Raw genomic sequence first — 6,744 nt, forward strand, 5'->3', positions numbered from 1 at the left:
TTCTTTCTCCTCCTCTCCCTCCTTCTTTCTCTTCTTCTGGTATGTGTTGCCCATCTTAGACAATAACTTAATTAACTATCACATGCCTTATGAAACCTCTCAGGCACCATTTTGGACGGCTTTGCTGGTGGGTGGAGCTGACTACACAGGCCAGGTGGGGGGTTGGACCCCCCAACAGGTCACATGGAGGCACACTTCTTTTAAGTCTGCCAAAGCTTTCTCTCTTCCTACTGTTCACAGAGTGGTTGGGAACAAAACGCTATGATAGTATGTTTTGGGGTCCAGGAGTGTCCCCACAAACCACAAACCACCCATCTCAGTGAGAGACAGGGATGGGTTATTGAATTCACACCCTAAGACTGATCCATCTGAGCCATAGCTCAGTGTTCGGGGGCTGAACCACAACATCAAATATCTTCCTCTATCAGATTATAAAGGCTAAAACTGCAAAAACCACAACGAGCTCATACACAGGTACAGGAAGTGCTGCTTGCTGGTCACCTCTGACTCAAGCCATTTTAGGCCTAACAGTCCATGTTGACCTTTAATTTGATGGGTCCTATTTAGAGCTTTGTGGAATTTCTTTTTTTTTTTTTTTTGATTTATTTTATGTGTATGAGTACACTGTGGCTGTGAGCCATCATGTGTGTGGCTGCTGGGAACTGAACTCAGGACTTCTGCCGGCCTGCTCTCTCCAGCCTGCCCACTCTGGTGTAATTCACTGTAGCTGTCTTCAGACTCACCAGAAGAGGGCGTCAGATCTCATTATGGGTGGTTGTGAGCCACCATGTGGTTGCTGGGATCCGAACTCAGGACCTTCGGAAGAGCAGTCAGTGCTCTTACCCGCTGAGCCATCTTGCCAGCTGCTTTGTGGAATTTCTTACGATTAACAGAACATAACAGGGTATGTGGTCAGCATGACCCTGCTCTGAGTCAAGTTACTTTTCTGTGTCAGTGACTGGCAGGCATATTACAACAACAATATGAAATGGCTGGCAAGCATGAAACAAAATGGCTCCAGCTATGCTGGGGGTCGAGTGGACAGAAGTCAACAGTATGAAAAGTCTCCCTTCCTGCCAGGCACAGATTTTCAGCCCTCTTCAAAAAAGAGCAGGATGAGGGGGGAGCTTGGTTGGGTTGCAAAATCCTGTAATATCAACTCTGCACGAGACAGAATGAAAAGAACTGAAAGTTCAAAGCCAGCCTAGACAACTTAGTGAGACTTTTTTTTTTTTTTAAGAGGAAAAGAGAACTGGGCCATAGAATGCCCGTGTAGCACATGAAGGTCTTAGGTTCTAGCTCAGTGCCGAAAAGAAAGGGACACATTGAGTTATTCTATATACGGACACTAGGGGGCAGCACCACATCTTGACAAGGTCTGGGCCACAGCAGGGGATGGGGAGGGACAGGGGATATTTGAGTTCTTTGAATTTTTTTCCAACCACTTAAAAGTATTAAATTCTAAGGTTTGAAAACTCTGTAAAGATATTCATCAAGCCAGGCTGGTCTCCAGCCTTAGTCTTGTTGCCCCTTGATGTCGTAGTTAGGGTTTCTATTGCTGTGATTGATGTGGGGTAGCCATCAGAGAAGATTGCTCGGACCGGATTTCAGCCAATAAAGTGTCTTAGCGGCCTGTGACTACACTGAGTGGTTGGGATGCCAGTGTAGCACTGAGCTTTTCTTGGGGTGAACTTTTAAGCGCAAAAACTATGTTCTGCGTTGACATACTTCAGTTAACAAGAACAATTAGCCAGAAGTGGACTACAGAAGGTTAAAGACAAAGTTAGTACATTTGGAGATGAGGGGCCATATCCCAGAAGTATATGGACTTTGATGGGTCAGGCCTATGTTTCTGTTTTGGCAGATTGGGCTGTGTATGCGCTGACTTTATAGCCTAAAGGGTTCTTCCGTCATGGAGTCACTTGGGCTAAGCCCTGGGGCCCTGTTACATGATGACCAAAAGTAACCTGGGTAGGAAAGAGTTTAGTTCAGCTTACAACTCTTAGATCACTCTGTCACTGAGGGAAGTTAGAATAGGAACTCAAAGCAGGAACCTAAAGGTTAACTTCCCTCAATGTTCCTCCTGGCTTGCTCATCCTACTCTGACCACCCGCCCAGGGGTGGCACCACCCACAGTAAGCTAGGCACTCCTACAGTAATCATTAATCCAGAAAATGTACCACAGGCTTGCCCACAGGCCAATCTTGTAGACACATTTCCCCAATTGTGGTTTTCTCTCAAATGAGTCTAAATGTGGCGAGGCAATGAAAAAAAAAAAAGAAGAAGAAGAACAACAACAACAACCAGGACATCTGATATAAAGTAGGAAAGAGGCTCAGCCTAGCTCACCCCTTTGTGTCTCCCATGAGCAAGATGTTAAAAATACAGTGATCAACAAGCAGATACAGTGTTCCAGGAGCTTATTAAACCAGACACACAATTATAGGGAGGACAGGATCCCATTGAGGGGGGGTAGGGGCTTCCAGCCCAGACTTGGGAGAGCAAGAGTTACCAGGGAGCCTATGTCACTCCAGAACCTGAAAAGCAATAAGGACCTCTCTAAGACAAAGGACGATTTCAGCTTGGAGATGTATGGAGTCAGACCAGTTAGACTTCATTGCTCGGAGAGTTGGTGTGCCTCTGAAGTCGCCTCTACCACGATGGATATATGATAAGGTCCAGTAGCTTTAAGCCAGCCTGACCAATACAATGAGATGCCATCCCCAAAAGGAAAGAAAGCCTAGTATGGCATATTTCTATAATCTTAGCCCTGGGGAAGCTGAGGCAGGGGAGTCAGAAATCCAAGGCCAGCTTTAAGAATGTATTGAGTTTAAGGCCAGCATCTGCTGCCTGACAGTTCTGTCTCAAACAAACAAAAAGAAAGGAAAGAAATAAATGGTGGTAGTGACAGACACTGTTAATCCCGGCACTGGGAGGAAGAGGCAGCTGGATCTCTGAGTTGGAGGCCAACCTGAGTTCTCGGATAGCTGGGGCTACACAAAGACACTCTCTCTCTTGGTGGTAGGGGTGGGGGTGTAGGGAGAGGAGGAGGTAAAAGGGAGGGAAGGAGGGAGGGGGAGATAAGGAAAAAGATGACAGGGCAAAAGGAAGGCGAGAGGGAAGGAACATTCAAGTTTAATACTCCGAGGTGCCATTCACCCATTCTTAGACAACAGATCAGTTGGTTTGCTTTTGAGTATCAACTTCCCAGTCTACAAAATAGGTATTCAGTCAATGTCTCATTGGCTGTCAATGATACAATGGAAACAAACTTGCTACAGAATATTGGTCACCATGGACTAAGGAAGGATAAGACAAACCAGGTGGATTACTATATCCCCATGAAAGGGGAAGAACAGAATGGACCATTGTAAGTCTCAAAATTTGATATGGAAAAAAATTTTGATATGGAATTTTGTTTTGTTTTGTTTTGTTTGTTTGTTTTGTTTTGTTTTGTTTTTTGAGACAGGGTTTCTCTGTGTAGCTCTGGCTATCCTAGAACTCACTCTGTAGACCAGGCTGGCCTCAAACTCAGAAATCTACCTGCTTCTGCCTCCCAAGTGCTGGGATTGAAGGCGTGTACGACCCGCCGATATGGAATTTTATATGATGACAGAAATGTAAGGTTACAACTCATTTAAAAATATAATGTAAAGTCCTAGTCTCTTGAAAGCTACCATCATAAACTGTTAAGGATAATTAAGGTTAGTTAGTTAGTTAGTAGTCAGTTAACTTATATTCGTTATCTACCCAGCTAAGGCCTAAGCTTTGAAACACTGGAAGGCCTCAGTGTCTTTATTTTTGGCTGGCGAGTCACGAAGGTCATACAACACCATTGGCTTCCATTTTTCTCCATTTGTAGATTGAGTTGACTTGAAGAATTTAACATTACCTCCAGCCTTGAAAAGTTCTTTATTTTTAGATCTATGGACCGAGCAGTCCTGGCTAACAGGACCAGCCTCCGGCCAGCTGTGACAGCCTGACATAAAGAAACTTAGTGTCCCTTATGTTGAAAAATGACTTGTGTTTGCCATGGCGCTTCTATGTGGGAAGTATGCTCACAGAACATATTAGTATCACCCCACGTAAGCTGTCTACCCTGAGTTGGTAGCTGAATCTGATTCTCATGGTCTTCACGCAGCATTGACTTCAAGGGAAGTGTCTCCCCCATTTCTGTTCTCAATTCTGTCAGCAGACCATTCATTGTCTCCAACATCTCTCAGATTCTCTTAGTCCCTTCCCCATGAGATGAGAACCACAGACTTGAGGCTGGTACAATTTCCCATTAGAACATTTCTTACTTCACTTCCTCTCCTTGACAAAACAGAGAAGTTAGGGCAGGTCTGGCCCCACCCTGCATCTGTCTGTGGACGGACTATAAGGCTGGGCATTGGTGGTGAAATGAAATCAGGCAAGTGACAAATCCAGATGGGAACATCATAGAAAAAAAACATGAAGCAGACAGTGCTTAAGTTTGTCACTGGGCTGATTGCTGTGTCCACGATTCTTTTTTTGTTTTGTTTGTTTGTTTGTTTGTTTGTTTGCTTTGGGGGGGTGGTTTTTTGAGACAGGGTTTCTCTGTATAACCCTGGATGTCCTGGAACTCACTCTGTAGACCAGGCTGGCCTGGAACTCAGAAATCCACCTGTCTCTGCCTCCCAAGTGCTGGGATTAAAGGCATGCTCCACTACTGCCCGGCATCCACCATTCTTTTATTCTTGTCTCTCAACAAATTAGTGCCACAAAAATCCCAGAGAATAAGAGGAAATATCCGAGGCTTGGCAGTGGTGGTCCATACCTTTAATCCCAGTACTTGGGAGGCAGAGGCAGACAGATTTTTGAGCTTGAAGCCAGACTGGTCTACAGAATAAGTTCCAGGACAGCCAGGCCTATACAAAGAAACCCTGTCTTGAAACAAAACAAAACAAAACAAAACAAAACAAAGAGGAAACATCCACAATGCTTCAGTACTTGCAGAAGTCTGTAACATGGTTGTGACAGAGGGAGAAATGTCTTTGGTGAAAATATACCCAGGGCCTCACTGAAGACTAGAACTTGCCAAGAATATTTACATCAAAATCGTTACATAATGAGCCCTCTGTCTGAAGAAGAGGCTGCGTTCCCTTGGGCTTATGTGATAGTTGTTCACAAAGGGTACAAGACATTTGAAAGGCTCTTCAGGGCCATTTATGCTCCCCAAAATGTCTCCTGTGTCCTTGTGGATAGGAAGGCTGTATCTGCCTTCAACAGATTTGGTTAAAGAGCTTCTAGGTTGTTTCTCAAATGCCTTTCTAGCCTCAAGGAGGGAGTCTGCAGTCTACTTGGGCTTCTCCCTGCTCCAGGCTTACCTCAGCTGCAAGAAAGATCTGAGGACCTCAGAGGTCCCCTGGAAGTACATCCTCAACACCTGTGGGCAGGACTTCCCCCTGGGAACCAACAAAGAGATAGTTCAGTACCTGAAAGGACTTAAGGGGGAGAATCTCACCACAGGGGTTGTGCTCCCTCCTCATATCACCATAAGGATTAAACATAAATACTTGGAATAGAGGTACTGGTTGTTTTCCTTCATACTGTGAACGTATATGTGGAAATCCCCCTCCTCCCCATAACCTCACCATTGATTTTGGCTCTGCCTATGTGGCTCTGACAAGGGAATTTGTTAAATTTGTCCTCGAGGAAAAGACGGCCATTGACTTACCTGAGCGGACAAAAGGTACCTAATCTCCTGACCAACAATTCTGGGTGGCACTAAGCAGGACTTCAGGATGGGGGTCGTACCTTCAGTTCTGTGTAATCAGGGTGTGCATGTGTATACATACATGTGTGTGTATGTGTCTGCATGTATGCATGTATGTGTTACTCCTTAATATTCCTGCATAGTTTGTCCGTTTGCCTAGACGTCCAGACTTTCTACACACCCTGGACATAGTTCTGGATGTCTGATTCCATGGACTCACTCAGAGGAACTTGCATTACTTACGTGTATGCCACTCATGTTATGTCTACTTATAGAACATACTTGCTAAATATATCCTTGCATCATATGCTCCAAATCTTTCCTCTAAGCCCCCAGGGGAAAAAAATTTCAGCTATTTTTTTTCTTCCTTGTCTTTTTTTTTCTTAAAGCAATGATGATGTGTTGTTTAGAAACTCCACATCTTAGGTACAGGTTATTCACTGCAACCCTGGTAGGAGTATCAACCATCTGAAAGGAAGCCCTTTGTAAGCCAAGCTTATAGGAATCTTTAAGACCTTACCTTTATATAAAAAAAATTATTTTTACACCTTGTACTAGTTATACATGAGCAGAAAAGTTTTCAGTATATTTTTATAATATCTATTCTTGTACAAAATCTGTGAAGTGCAAAAAACAAGGAAGCCCAAAATACACATGGTCTTCTATGTCTGTCTGTCTGTCTGTCTGCCTGCCTGCCTGCCTGTCTGTCTGTCTGTCTGTCTGTCTGTCTGTCTGTCTGCCTGCCTGCCTATCTGTCTGCCTGCCTGCTTGCCTGCCTATCTATCTATCTATCTATCTATCTATCTATCTATCTATCTATCTACTTGTAAGGAACGTTTGGACCCAGGTGGAAAAGCCACCCACTGTGGCCTGCTTCCAAGCTGCACGGCTGCAGGTAACCATGGAAACCAAGCCATAGAGTATGTGTTCGTGAGGATAATAAGGACAGCTCATGAAGTAATGTGTGAAGAATGCAGGGATGGTTCAATATACAGAAATCCATCAAC

At 44.4% G+C, this 6,744-nt stretch overlaps 1 pseudogene; it reads left to right on the plus strand.

The window, feature by feature from the left end:
* Positions 1-3,594: 3,594 nt before the first annotated feature.
* LOC116081507 lies at positions 3,595-5,943 on the plus strand (annotated as a pseudogene).
* The last annotated feature ends 801 nt before the right edge of the window (positions 5,944-6,744 follow it).

This window comes from Mastomys coucha, unplaced genomic scaffold, assembly GCF_008632895.1.
Source record: "Mastomys coucha isolate ucsf_1 unplaced genomic scaffold, UCSF_Mcou_1 pScaffold7, whole genome shotgun sequence".
NCBI classification, from domain to species: domain Eukaryota; kingdom Metazoa; phylum Chordata; class Mammalia; order Rodentia; family Muridae; genus Mastomys; species Mastomys coucha.